Source organism: Hemitrygon akajei, unplaced genomic scaffold, assembly GCF_048418815.1.
Source record: "Hemitrygon akajei unplaced genomic scaffold, sHemAka1.3 Scf000053, whole genome shotgun sequence".
Lineage (NCBI taxonomy): Eukaryota > Metazoa > Chordata > Chondrichthyes > Myliobatiformes > Dasyatidae > Hemitrygon > Hemitrygon akajei.
The window spans coordinates 4,414,512-4,429,877 of NW_027331939.1; the positions used below are offsets into that span (position 1 = coordinate 4,414,512).

The 15,366-nt window shown below is 45.3% G+C and overlaps 1 protein-coding gene across 1 annotated transcript in view; it reads left to right on the top strand.

Moving 5' to 3' along the window:
• Positions 1-12,769: 12,769 nt before the first annotated feature.
• Positions 12,770-15,366, top strand: part of LOC140721274 (uncharacterized) — a 349,814-nt gene continuing 347,217 nt past the window's right edge. The window contains exon 1 of the mRNA XM_073036123.1: positions 12,770-12,842. The gene's annotated coding sequence lies outside the window, so the exon portion shown is untranslated. The remainder of the gene's footprint in view (positions 12,843-15,366) is intronic.

Below are 15,366 nucleotides of genomic sequence, written 5' to 3' on the forward strand. Positions count from 1 at the left end.
ACTCCTGCAAATTGGCAGCATCCTTTTCATCTAAATAGGTCTTTATGTCATCACGAATGCACCCTTTGAATTCTTCAATTAAAAGCAACACTTTCAAGCTGTTACAATCGTCATTTATATTTTTATATGTGTACCGGCAGTCAAAACACACAAACTTCTCATAAGCAAGTTCCATATGTCTGTTTCACAGATTCCCTCAAATTTCCAAACTTTTGTCTGTATGATTCTGGGACCAACTCGTAAGCTTTGAGCACAGACTGTATCACTAGGTCATAATCAGCTGTTTCATCAACTGTCAAAGCAGAATAGGCTTGCTGGGCCTTCCCCTTAATTACACTTTGTAACAGAATAGGCCAACCCTCTTTTGGCCACTTTAAACTCTGAGCAACCTTCTCAAAATGCTGAAAGTATATATCAACCTCTGCCTCGTCAAATGGAGGTACCAATTTAACTTCCTGACTGGCCTTAAACTTATCACTAGAGTCTAACGCTAGACCCCTTTGCTGCAATCTCTCTATCTTTTCCAGCTCAAACAGCCTCTGTCTTTCTGTTTCCTCCCTGTTTTTCTGCCTCTCTAGCCTCAAACTGCCTCTGCCTTCCGCAGCCTCCATCTTTATTTTTTCTCATCTGTTCTGCAGCTCAAGCTAACGAGGTTTACTTTCAAGAAACGCCTCCACTTTAAACAGTCCCTCAGATACATAATGTTTAGCTATTATCCTCTGCATCTGTGCCTTCCTTATTGTCGATTTCACCTTAGCAAGTTTTAACCTTCTAGCAAGACTCAACAACTCAATCCTTCTGGCGTCCTCTAATACCTCAGAGGCTGGCGCTTCCTGACATCTATCAACATCCATTGCTACTGATTTTCCACACACAAATAAATCAGAGGGACTTCCTCAATGAAATCGATAATTAATGACAATGCCCCCAAAACTGTTAATATCTCGGACGCAGGCCCAATTTTGTTATGAATCATAACGCTTTAGAAATGAACCAGCAGCAATAGACTACACCTGGGGTCTGTTTTTGAAGTTAAAACTATCTTTATTAGAATCTACTTATAATATAGAAACAAGCAAGATAAACAAAAGTTAACATTGTTGTGTGTATATATATGTGCAAATATAACTCCAAAACTATTGAGCTCGGGAGAAACAAGACTTGGAGTCTTGAGATGGCAAAGTATGAAAGTTCAGTTCAACCATGGAATAGGTGATGAGAGAGATATTTGTAATCCAGCGTAAATGTTGAGAGAAGGCAATTATGTCGAATTCCACAGGTTTCATGGTGGTAAAACAAGACAACAGTTGCTGTAAATTTTATCCGTCATCATTCCAAATCGACATACGAATTATCACGGAAAGTGACTTGTCACAAGAGGTATCGTCTTCAAGTAAATTACCACACCACACCCAGGTAAGGGTTAATACATCAGTGGTCTTCACAGGATACCCCAAATCAGATCCACTCCTACGGATCAAACGAGGTGACAACCACACATTTGAGTACGCTGAATCGATAATTAACCCACCCATGTGGGCATAGGAAAGTTGCGATCAGTGACCCTTGGCCGCCACTTCCCTTGTTTTGATCTTTCCATTTTTCCTTCTTCGTCTCCGTCTATCTCTGAGTGTCTTTGCCCTCGGTTAAAACTAAACAAGCTGCACGTGATGTAAACAAGCTGCAGGGCAGACTGATTCACCTTCTTAATCTCTCTCTCTCTTAAAATGACAGTCCACGGCAAACAAAACCTAGGGAATCATAACAACGGCCACATCCCAATGGGAACTGACTGGTGTGCCAGTAATTGGGGTGAATGTGTGAATCCTTTCCCACATTCTGAGCAGGTGAATGGGTGCTCTCCAGTGTGAACTCGCTGATGTCTCTGTAGATGGGATGACTGAGTGAATGTCTTCCCACAGTCTGAGCAGGTGAACGGCCTGTCTCTGGCATGAACTTGCTGATGTACCTTCAGATGCGATGATTTAGTGAATCCCTTCCCACATTCTGAGCAGGTGAATGGCTTCTCCCCAGTGTGAACTTGCTGGTGACTCTGTAGGGTGGATGAATGAGTGAATCTCGTCCCACAGTCTGAGCAGGTGAATGGCTTCTCCCCAGTGTGAACTTGCTGGTGACTCTGTAGGGTGGATGAGTGAGTGAATCTCGTCCCACAGTCTGAGCAGGTGAATGGCTTACCCCAGTGTGAACTTGCTGTTGACTCTGTAGGGTGGATGAGTGAGTGAATCTCGTCCCACATTCTGAGCAGGTGAATGGCCTCTCTCCAGTGTGAACTCACTGGTGTATCTGTAGGGTGGATGACTCAGTGAATCCTTTCCCACATTCTGAGCAGGTGAACTGCTTTTCCCCCGTGTGAACTGACTGGTGTGCCAGTAATTGGGATGACCGAGTGAATCCCTTCCCACACTCTGAGCAGTTGAAGGGCTCTCTCCAGTGTGAACTCACTGATGACTCCGTAGTGTGGATGACTGTGTGAATGGCTTCTCCCCAGTGCGAACTCGCTGATGACTCTGCAGATTGGATGACTGAGTGAATACCTTCCCAAAGACTGAGCAAGTGAACGGCTTCTCCCCAGTTTGAACTCACTGGTGTGCCATTAGGTCAGATGACTGAGTGCATTCTTTCCCAGAAATTCAGCAGATGACAGCCTCTGCCTGGTGTGAACTGACTGTTGTGTCCACAGGTGGGAAGACTGACTGAATCCTTTCTCACACACAGAACAGGTGAATGGCCTTGCCCAGTGTGAACTTACCTTCAGTTGAGATGACCGAGTGAATCCATTTCCACCGTCTGAGCAGGTGAACGGCCTTTTTTCCTGTGAAAAATGACGGGCATGCCAGTTGGTCAAATGCACGAGTGAATCCCACTCCACAGTCTGAGCAGGAAGGATGGTCGATTGAATCCTTCGCTCCACTTCTTCAATATCTGGACAGAGACAGCAAAACTGGCATGCCGTGTTTGAGATCCCTGGAGCGAAATTCCTTCTCATTTTTAACCTGTAAAAAGATTTACAAAATACATCAATGGATGTAGGACAACATTTCAAGAGAGATTACTTGAGTTGCCAAGATTTGATCATCCAATTTACTATCTCATCTTGAATGCTGAATGACTGAACCTTCTTGACCAACCTCCCATATGAGACTTTGTCAAGTGCCTTGCTAAAGTCCATGTAAACAACATCCACTGCCTTGACCTCCCCATCTATTTTGTTTCCACATATGGATTACCAATCTGATCTTGCAGAGGATTAATTTTTCCCTTCCAATGCTTTTGCTTTTAACATATCTGCAGAATCCCTGAGGATTCTCCTTCACCTTATCTGCTGGGGCAAACTCATGCCTTCTTTTATTTCTTTCATAAGTGTTCACTTGAATTTCCTGTATTTCATAAGTACCCCCATTTGTTCCTATCTGCCTGTACCTGGTATGCACCTCCTTTTTATTGATCTGGGAGAGGAAAGCCAAATGGGTGATAGAGCTGAATGCTGGGAGGTAGGGGTAAGGGTTGGGGGTTAAACGAAAATGGCAGGGGGAATGGGAGCCTGGATAACTGAACAGAGAGTGGAGTGTTTGTGGAGATAGTTGTTGTTCAGTCCTCAAAGTCAGGAATGAAAAAGTTGAGCATGGTGCAGTGAATATGCTGAGCCCTGTATATTTCAATACAAGGAGCATTGTAGGAAAGGTGGATGTGTTCAGGGCATGGATCAACACCTGGAATTAAGATACTAGGATCTGGCAACTGTGGATTGGGACAGTCTGCTTTATGGCAAAGGGAGAGGCAGGCAGAATCTTATGGAGTATAAGAACTGCAAGAGAACACATAAGAAATAAACCAGTATGGCTAAAAGAAGGCATAAGGTTGCCCTCACAGAAAAGATGAAGGATAATTCTCGGAGATTCTAGAGAGAGATTAAGAGCAAAAGGATTGCAAAGCACAAAGTTGGTCCTCTGGAAGACCGGAATGGCAATCCACGTGTGGAAACAAAGCAGAAAGGGGAGATCTTAAATCTTAAATATTTTTCCATCTCTGTTTACTCAGGAGATGATCAAAGAGTCCATGGGAGTGTGGAAAAGTGGCATTAAAATCGTGGACCCTGTACAGATTAAAGAAGAGTAGTTACTTCACTGTTCAAAATAGAAGATAGAAATCTACAGCATATTCCAGTCCATGCAGCCTAAAATGTTGTGCCAACCATGTAACCTACTCTAGTAACTGCCTGGAATTTCCCTAGCACACAGCCCTCTGTTTTTCTAAGCTCCATGTACCTATCTAAGAGCCTGTTAAAAGACCCCATTGTATCTGTCTGGACCACCGCTGCTGGCAGTGCATTCCACGGACGCACCACTCTCTGTGTAAAAATCTTACCCCTGACATCCCTCAGTATCTATTTCCAGGCACCTTCAAACTATGCCCCCTCATGTTAGCCATTTCAACCCTGGGAAAAAAACCTCTGGCTATCCACACGCTCAATGCCCCTCATCATTTTATACACCTAAAAAAGGCTCTAAACATAAAGAAGGAAATTATACATTGGATTGGAGATTTGTTAGAAGTATAGAAAATTATGAGAGTATAGATAGGTTAAATGCAAGCGGCTTTTTCCACGGAGGTTGTGTGGGACTACAACCAGAGGTCATGGGTAAGTGGAGAAGGTGAATATTTAATGGGATCATGTACAAAAGCTCTTTACTGAAATGTTTGTGAGAGCGTGGAATGAGATGCCAGCACAAGTGGTGACTATGAGTTCGGTTTCACCACTTAACGGAAGTTTGGATGAGAGCCTGAATGGTAGGGGTATGAAGGGTGATGGTCCCAGTGCAGGTCGTTGCATTAGACAGCTTAAATGTTTTTTTCAGCATTGGCTAGATGGGCCAAATAGCCCATTTCCGTACTGAACTTCTTCATGTTTCTATGACAGAGATGCTGGCCAAACTTGTTTGGAAGGGAAAGATAGGAGTGACAACGGAGCAACAATGGCTGGAGTGTCTGGGAGCAATTCGGGAACTGAGCAATTCCACAGAAGTGGAAATATTAGAAAGACAGGAGGACACAACCGTGGCTAAAATGAGAAGCCAAAGCCACTATAAAAGCCAGAGAGAGGGCACATAATAGAGCAAAAACTATAGGGAAACTTTTCGAAACCAACAGCAGACAACTAAAAAAAACTCAGGTGAGCTCAGTGCGTGAAATCATGATATTGTAGTCATTAATGGATCTTGGTAGCATCCAACAGTCTGAGGTTTTTAGAGGAACAAAATATCCGGCGCCTCTATATCTCATTAAAAGCAAGGTTCCCTGCAGCTGGAAATTTTCAGTTTTTATTTTGGCAGGCACATGCAAACCCTGCACCCCCAAAATTTCACTTCTGAAGGCCTCCCACTTACAAGCACTCCTTTGCCAGGAAACAGCCTGTCCCAAACCACACTTGTCAAATCCTTTCTGATACCATCAAAGTTGACCTTCCCCCAATTTAGAATCTCAACCCATGGTCCAGACCTTTCTTTTTCCATATTTCCTTTGAATCTCATGGCACTATAATCACTAAATTCTGTCACCAGCCCTGGATCATTTCCTAACAGCTTATTGCACACTTCTACGTCGGGAATTCTACGTACTGACTAAGGAAACATTTGACAAACTCTACCACATCTAGTCCTTTTACAGTATGGGAGTCCCAGTCAATATATGGAAAGTTAAAATCACTTAGTGAATCAACCTTTGTTTATTGGCATGGTCTGCGATCTCTCTACAAATGTGTTCCTCTAAATCCCACAGACTGTTGGGTCTTGCATTGTGATATACACAGCTCAGCACATTCATCGCACCATGCTCAACCATTTGATTGCTGATTCTATCTGATGTCTGAACAACATCTGACTGGTGTCAAGAAAACAACCTCTCCCTCAATGTCACAAAAACAAAGGAGCTGATTGTGGACTACAGGAGGAATGGAGACAGGCTAACCCCTATTGACATTAATCAATCTGTGGTTAAGAAGGTGAGTAGCTTTAAGTTCCTTGGTATAAACACCACCGAGGATATCACATGGTGCCCTGACGAAGGGTCTCAGCCAGAAACGTCGATAGCGCTTCTTCCTATAGATGTTACCTGGCCTGCTGTGTTCCACCATCATTTTGTGTGCGTTGCTTGAATTTCCAGCATCTGCAGATTTCCTCGTGTGTACGTACCGGCTGTGTTGTAAAAAAAAGCACAACAGCACCTCTTTCACCTCAGACGGCTGAAGAAGTTTGGGATGGGGTCCCAAATACTAAGAACGTTCTACAGGAACACAATTGAGAGCACTCTGACTGGCTGCATCACTGCCTGTATGGAAACTGTACTTCCCTTAATTGCAGGAACCTGCAGAGAGTGGTGCGGACAGCCCAGCACATCTGTAGACGTGAACTTCCCATTATTCAGGACATTTACAGAGACAGGTGTGTAAAAAAGGGCACAAAGGATATCGGGGACCAAATTCACCACAACCACAAACTGTTCCTACTGCTACCATCCAGGAAACGGTACTACAGCAAAAGGACCAACAGGCTCCGGGACATCATCTTCTACCAGGTCATCAGACTGATTAATTCATGCTGATACAATTGCATTTGTATGTTATATTAACTGTCCTATGTACAAACTATTTATCATAAATGACTATATATTACACATTGCACATTTAGATGGAGACGTAACGTAAACGTTTCTACTCGATGTAATAAAGTCAATTCAATTCACCCTCTCCACTATCTGTTCGGTCATTCTGGCTCCCATTCCCCCTACAACTTATTTTAACCACGTTACCCCTCACCCCCCACCCTACCACTAGCAACCCTTACCACTAGGATATTAGTCCCCTCTTGTTCTGTTCCCCTAACAAATCCCCTATCACCCCTTTCCTCTGCCAGGTAATTCCCCCCCCAACAGCTTCTAAAATGGTCCACCTGTTGTTTTGGGGGGATGGGCACCAGAGTACTCTGCGATGCCAAGTCACCCCAACCACAAAGTGTTCCAGCTTCTACCAACCGGGAAACGGTACTGCAGCATAAAAGCCAGACCCTCAGGCTCCTGGACAGCTCCTTCCACCAGGCCAACAAGTTAATTTATGCTGATACAGTTGTGTTTCTGTCATAATGACTGTCCTATGTACAAACAATTTATTGTAAATTACACATTGCACATTTAGATGGAGAAGTAATATAAAGCTTTCTACTCCTCATGTATATGAATGATATAAGTCAATTCATTTCACCCACTTCACTATCCGTTCTGGCATTCTGACTCCCATTCCCCCCTGTAAATTTAGTTTCATCACACACTAGCAACAGCAAGCCTTACCACTAGGATATTAGATCTCTGCTAGTCTTAATTCCCGAACTAACAAATCCCCTATCAACCATTTGACATTCCTCTGCCACGTAATCCCCCCAACAGTTTCTAAAGTGATCTATCTGTTGTTGTATGAGATGGCAACAAGAGTACTCTGGAATGGCTATTTAACTTTATTCCCCTTCATGTCTCTCAACCAGTTTCCTGTGTCCTGCACCTTGGGTGTAACTCACCTCTCTTCATGTCATAACTATCACCCCCTCCAACTCCCGGATGATCCAGAATTCATCAATTTCTAGCTCCAACTCCTTAAATTGCAGCTGGACACACATCTTGTAGGTGAGGGCATCAGGGACACTGGAGGTCGCCCCACCTTCCCAACAATGTCCCCTCTAATTTGTAATGACCAGTATGCACATAAATCTTGTACTGTGCATTATTTTACCCAGTGACAACATGTGCACAGTGTATTTTATCTGGAGAGGTAAGAACTTGGATCTCCTCTGGGTTCGATGGAGTTCATCTGCCCTCTCACAGAACCTATGTAGCAGGCCTGTAATGGGTAATGAAGGATTTGCACATTGTCTATATGTGGTTTGCCTGCTAAGTTACGCTTTAAAAAGTTGCATTTTCCAAATATCACTCCACTTCTTCACACCTGAAAATTCTCCAGCAACTTTTGCATCTCCACTACAAACACAGGTAACACAAGTTTCCGTATTCTACATAAATATATCCCCTGAACCCTCCCCCAAGTGACAGATGGTGGTGAACTCAGTGATGGCAATGCCAATGAATATGAAGGGAAGGGCAGTAGTCTGTCTCACCGGAGTCTGGCACATTTGTTATGTGAAAGCTACTTGTTGCCCAGGGCAAAGGTTTTTGATATCATTACGTACCCAGAGAGAATGAGTCAAAACATGTCGTCACGGGTAGAAAAGTCGAGAACAAAAGGAGGCAGCTCAAGCAACACACACAAAATGCTGGAGGAACTCAGCAAGCCAGGCAGCATTTATGGAAACGAGTACTATTACTGAGTTCCTCCGGTATTTTGTGTATGTTGCTTGCATTTCCAGCATCTGCAGATTTTCTCGTTTGTGATTGGAAGTGGAACAAAGGTGATTTTCTCAACTGCTGATGTAAAAGACCCGATTTTGTTCCCTTTCTCCGAGTTCCTAATCCTTGCATTTGGATAGCTGGAGCTCAGCTCTGTCTGAGAGATCCATCGGTTCCCATTCCCTCATCGGCCGGAAGCTCCCCGGGGCCCGTGTACGGATCGCGGGGCTCAGAGAGCGAGAGGTGAGCAGGGCTGTCCCGGGATTGCGGGGATGCTCACAGCAGTTGCCCCTCTGTCGGTGTTTAGGATAGTCGCCCGCAGATAACCGCTTACCTGCGTCCGATCCAGCAGCCTTTTGTGAACTGCGCGCATGCGTTAAATTCGCCACCGTCACAACCTTCACGCCAGCGCATATGATCGATGCTTCAGCGCAGGCGAAATTTTTAATGCAGAGCATTATGGGTAATCACGGTGCCATTAAATGTTTCTGCAAGCGCCAGTTCCATGTCCAAACCTCATTTTTTTTTGTATATAGAAAACTCAGCAGCTGCTTTAACGCAGAAAGCGGCTCCCATACTCAATATACTCAATATCAAAGTGTATCTAATGCCAAAGTACAATCCTCTTGCAAAGGCAGATATAAAACACAGGAGATTCTGCAGTTGCTGCAAGTACAGACACACACACACACACAAAATGTTGGAGGAACTCTGCAGTTCTGGCAGCAACTAAGCAGAGGATTACAAAAACAGCAAAGGGAAAAACAAAGAGCTGAGAATACTCTACCGCCGACCCGAGGGTGCGGCAAATCCCGTCCCACCATGGCCGGCATCTGACGGCCAAGTACTGTCCGAAATGTCATTTGGAATTCTGAATAAAGGACAGAATCGAAAATATCCCTGGTTCCTCCGGACCATATCCCTCCCATACAAGTAAAATGATTCTCGATGGTGAGGGGCGGAGGGAGAGGCATGTGTGGCTTCCGATTCGGGGCCAAGTAGTGACTTGTACTTTAAGTTTAAATCCCCATACATGTAAGGCGGGATGAATTTTTAGAGAACGGGGAAGATGTGATGTGTATGTTGCCGGGGCAGTTTCCCTCATGACTTTAGAGAGACGGATAAAGCGAGGGGCTAGATTCCGCCTTTCCAGATTGAGTGGACGATCTTTACTTGAACAGAGACCCGCTTGTCAATATTGAAAGAGGGGCCGAGCCGCCTTTGTCTGTTGGCCTTGGCCTGCAGCCCGGCTGAACTTCCTTTCCGAGTCTTTGTCCTTGAGACACCTTTGAACAAATTACTCGGCGGAGGGGACCCCGACATCTAATTCCTGAACAGGAGACTGAGCGGGCAGAAACTCAATTCGACATTCGAATGGGGACAGACCCAGCGGTGAATGCTGAAGGGTATTGTGGGCGGACTCGGCCCGGATTAAATGGTCACTCCAAGAGGACAGATTCCCGGACAGACGGCAGAGAAGGGCTCGCTCCAGGTCCGGGTCCGTCCTCTCAGCCTGCTCATTAGTCTGAGAGTGGAACACCCACTGGCACAAGCTGATGGGGAGGATCAGAGACATTGCCGGGTGTCGATGGCGAAGAGGAAGATTCAGAGGGAGGGTTCAGTGAGGTGGTGTGTGGTCTTTGGATGTGTGTAAAACGTGTGGGGTGGGTGTCGGTGATTTCAATGCGAAGGGCCTGTGCTGATGGAATGGACTCGGGGGGTTTCCGTGTAGGAGGACCGGGCTCATTCGGACAGGTTATTGGGGGAGACGTGTGTTTATTGGGAGGTGTGTTTAATGAGCAGGGGAGCTGAGGGGGAATGGTCTCTGGTGGAGGGATGTGGGTACAGCCCGTCCGGAAGGCGCTGGGTGATTGGAAGAGGTTAGAGGAGGAGTTGTGGTGTCTGTGGGGGCTGAGAGATTCCGAAGGTCAGTATCTGTAGCTACTTGGAGACACGCGTAGTCAGTGTGAGATTGTCGCGCAAGAGGCGTGTTTTATTATCGGGAGTCACGATCTTCAGTATTTTATTTCACCTGCTATATTTCCCATTCCTTCCTCTATATCACGGTTATGTCCTCCATAAGTTTTCCCGCTCTCCATTAGGGATTATAAAAATTTGGAAATGCTACTGACATCTGAGGAAGTCCAGTGTGAATCCTTCACCGGTCCGGAGAAGCAGCAACATTTCAGGGCTTGATTCTGCAGAGTCGCGCTCCCCGTTATTGCACGATATCAAATCTCCATGGCAACCCGATTATCCAGCAGCTTTTGGGAGTCAGTAACTGCCCCATTGCATCAGTTTCTGCATCTTCTGCTGCATTGAAAGATTCTGCCATGTCACTAAGAAGCGATTTTTTTTTAACAACCTTGTTCAAATATATCGCAATTTTCCCAGTGAACGCAAATCGAGCCTCTTCCCCGCATCTCCATCCTCTGTGTGGAATGTGTTTTGATTCCCGGTCAGATTCTTCGAGACACATTCACTGTATTCTTCCGGTAGCGACCGTCCACAGTCATTACACCGACTCTGACTCTGCCTTCCAAATTCTCATATCATCCCGGCAGACTCCCAACATCTTCTCTCTTCTAAGGATAATTTAAGTACTTCAAACTTAGCAGGAATCCAATTCAGACCCCTTGGACTTTTGCCTCTCATCCGATTGGTTACCTGTGAACTTGCCCGAGTCTGGGTTCGGATTCCTTCGTGCCCTGGAGTATATCTAAAGGGGCGGTGCTAATCCCTCGGGGCTCGTTCGGCCTGATCCTTGCCGACAGAATTTCTGGCCGAGTTACTTGGAGTTATCCAGTATCCTGTAATTTCTACAATTTTAGTCTCTCTCTCTCTCTCTCTCTCTCTCTCTCTCTCTCTCTCTCTCTCTCTCTCTCTCTCTCTCTCTCTCTCTCTCCCTCTCTCTCTCTCTCTCTCTCTCTCCCTCTCCCTCTCCCTCTCTCCTCTCTCTCTCTCTCTCTCTCTCTCTCTCTCTCTCTCTCTCTCTCTCTCTCTCTCTCTCTCTCTCTCTCTCTCTCTCGTTAATATAATTCCCAGCTTTGTTTAACTGTTTGACGCTGCGATTTATGGAGCGTGACAACATCCTTCACTATTTTCAAAAGTCCAACAGCTTCGCACTGGGAAGTGGCCGTTCACCTGCTCCGTGTGTGCGAAGAGACTCATTCAGTTAACCCACCTTGTGATGCTCCGGTGAGTTCACAATAAATAGAGGCCACATTTCTGTCCGGAGTGAGCAAAGAGTTTTACTCACTCATCCCAGCTGCTGCAACACCAGCAACTTCACATCAGGGAGGAAGTTCAAATTAGCTCCGTGTTAAATGTTTAACCATCACGGTGACTGAAGGCAGCTGCAGGTCCATGAGGGACTGTTACTGTCAGATTCTGCAGTTCTTGCGGCTGCTCATCGCACCCAGAAGTGAACCCTGGTCAGTGAGCATTGGAGGAGTCTGTTCTGCTGATGTTAGACTTAAACTAGACTGGTGTTTAATATTGTGGATCTGTGAAAGATAAATCAGTTCTGTGTCAAATCCCGTGTCTCAGGTGCTTACTGTCTCTACCACACTCACAATGTACACTAGACTGGCCACTCGGCCGATCTGGTTCCTGCCCTTGTTTTTGTTCCATATCAGAATATTAAACTCCTTCTTCACAGCTCTTTTGAACATCATTGTAACATTTTCACTCATTTCAGAGGACGTGCTTCAGACAGCTGGGTTGTTGCAATGCGCCTCTAAAGTCTGACCGCAGACTAGTGAGTGAATCTTCGATGGAGCAGAGTCAGAAACCAAAGAGTGGCCATCCTGAGTCAGGGTTTTGGGGCTCCGGAAAGAGACGGGGTCTAGAGTTTAAGAGGAGAAGGAAGAAGCGGAATCAGGCCAGCAGGATGTGCCTACAGATGAAAGATCGGAAACATTTGGAAATTGATTGAAAAAAATGCAAAACACTGGAGGAAATCGACAGAGCAGGCAGCAAATGTGGAGAGGAATAAATAGACAACGTGTAGGCCGGGCTCCTTCAGCATGTCTAGACCATGTATTCCTCTGTTTAGTTGTTGCCTGAACTGCAGAGTTCCTCCAGCATTTTGTGTGTGTGTGCGTCTCTGTATTTCCATCAAATGCAGAATCTCTTGTGTTTTATATCTGCCTTTGTAAGAGGATTGTACTTTGGGATTAGATACACTTTGATATTGAGTATATTGTTTATGTGAGCCGCTTTCTGCGTTAAAACACCCGCTGAGTTTTCTATATACAAAAAAAAAACTGAGGTATGGACATAGAAGCGGTGCTTGCAGTAACTGTTTAAAAATTTCGCCGGCGCTGAAGCATCGATCATATGCGCAGGCGTCAATGTTGATGACGTATGCGAATATCACGCATGCGCACAGTTCACAAAAGGCCTATGGAAAACGGCTGCCGGATCGGACGCAGGTAAGCGAATATTTTGGGGCGACTCTCTTAAACAGCGATTTCGGGACAATTCCTGTGAACTCGGCACAGCGTGACCCGTAATCCCAGGACAGTCCTGCTCTCTTCCCTCTCTCTTAGCCCCACGATCCGTACACGGGCCCCGGGGAGCTTCCGGCTGATGAGGGAATGGGAACCGATGGATCTCTCAGACAGAGCTGAGCTCCAGCTATCTAAATGCTAAGATTAGGAACTCGGAGAAAGGGAACAAAATCTTTTACATCACCAGTTGAGAAAATCACCTTTGTTCTATCTCCAATCACTAACAAGAGAAAATCTGCAGATGCTGGGAATCCAAGCAACACACACAAAATGCCGGATGAACTCAGAATTAGTACTCTTTTCCATAGATGCTGCCTGGCCTGCTGAGTTCCTCCAGCATTTTGTGTGTGTTGCTTGAGCTACCTCCTTTTGTTCTCGACTTTTCTACCCGTGACGACATGTTTTGACCCATTCTTTCAGGGAAGATAATGATATCAAAAACTTTTGCCCTGGGCAACAAGTAGCTTTCACATCACAAATGTGCCAGACTCCAATGAGACAGACTACTGCCCTTCCCTTCATATTCATTGGCATTACCATCACTGAGTTCACCACCGTCAGACACCCAGGGGAGGGTTCAGGGGAAATAGTTATGTACAATACAGAAACTGGTGTTACCTGTGTGTATTGTGGTGATGCAAAAGTTGTTGGAGAGTTTGCAAGTGGGAAGAGGAGGAGTGATATTTGGAAATCTGAATTTTTAAAGCATAATTTAGCAAGCAAACCATTTATAGACAATGTGCAAAAGCTTTGTTGGGAAAATCCTCCATTACCTGTTACAGGCCTGTGACATGGTGTGAGAGTGCAGATGAACTGGATCGAACCCAGAGGAGATCACAGTTCTTACAGACAGTGATTTGCTGGCTGTTAAAATGAATACCTCTCTATATAAAATTCACAGTGCACATGTCGTCATTGGGTAAGAGAATGCACAGTACAAGATTTATGTGCATACTGGTCATTACAAATTAGAGGGGACATTGGTGGGAAGGTGGGGAGAACTCCAGTGTCCCGGACACCCTAACCTACAAGATGTGCGTCCAGCTGCACTTTAAGGAGATGGAGCTGAAAATGGATGAATTTTGGATCATCCAGCTGTTGGAGGGGGTGATAGATATGACATGAAGAGAGGTGAGTTGCACCTAAGGTGCAGGACACAGGAAACTGGTTGAGAGACATGAAGGGGAATGAAGTTAAGCAGCCATCGCAGAGTACTCTTGTTGCCATCCCACACAACAGCAGGTGGGCCGCATTAGAAACTGTTGGGGAGGGAGGGATTACCTGGCAGAGGAAAGTCAAACAGGTGATAGGGGATTCGTTAGTTAGGGGAACAGAACAGAGGGGATGAATGGTCAGTCTTGATGCTGTCAAAAGGACCTGACAAGTGTGGTTTGGGATAGGCCGTTTTCTGGCAAAGGAGTACTTGGTAAGCGGGAGGCCTTCAGAAGAGACATTTTTGAGAGTGTAGAGCTTGTATGTTGAAAGGTAACTGGTGCAGGGAACCTTGGATTTCAAGAGATATTGAGGCCCCCGATATTTTGTTCCTCTAAATGCCTCAGACTGTTGGGTGCTACCAAGACCCATTAATGACAACAATATCATAATTCCACCCCCGAGCTCATCTGACTTATTTTGAATCATCTTCTGTTGGTTTCTAAAAGCTTCGAATAGTTTTTGCTCTTTTGTTTGCCCTCTCTTTGACATTTATGTTGGCTTTGGCTTCTCATTTCAACCACGGTTATGTCTTCCTGCCTTTACAATGCTTCCACTTCTTTGGGATGTATCGATCACTCAGCTCCTGAGTTCTCCCAGAAACTCCAGCCATTGCTGCTCCGTTGTCAGTCCAACCTTTTCCCTTCCAATCAAGTTTGGCCAGCTTCTCTGTCACAGAAACATGGAGAAGTTCAGTACAGAAACAGGCTATTTGCCCAATCCAGTCAATGCCAAACAAACATTTAAACTGTCTAATGCAACTACCTGCACCGGGACCATCACCCTCCATACCCGTACCATCCAGGCTCCCATCCAAACTTCTCTTAAGTGGTGAAACCGAGCTCATATTCACCACTTGTGTTGGCATCTCATTCCACACTCTCACGACCATTTCAGTAAAGAGTCTTTCCACATGTTCCCATTAAATTTTCACTTCCCCACTTACCCATGACCTATGGTTGTTATCGCACCCATCCTCAGTGGAAGAAGCTGCTTACCTGTACCCTATCTATACTGTCATAATGTTGTCTATTCCCAACAAATCCTCAAAGAAATGTATAATATCTTTGTTTATGTTTCGAGCCTTTTTCAGATGTATAGGATGATGAGGGACACTGATCGTGTGGATAGCCAGAGGTTTTTTCCCCAGTGCTGAAATGGCGAACGTGAGGGAGCATAATTTTAAGGTGCTTGAAAGTTGATACGGAGGCAATGTCAGGGGTAACTTTATTTA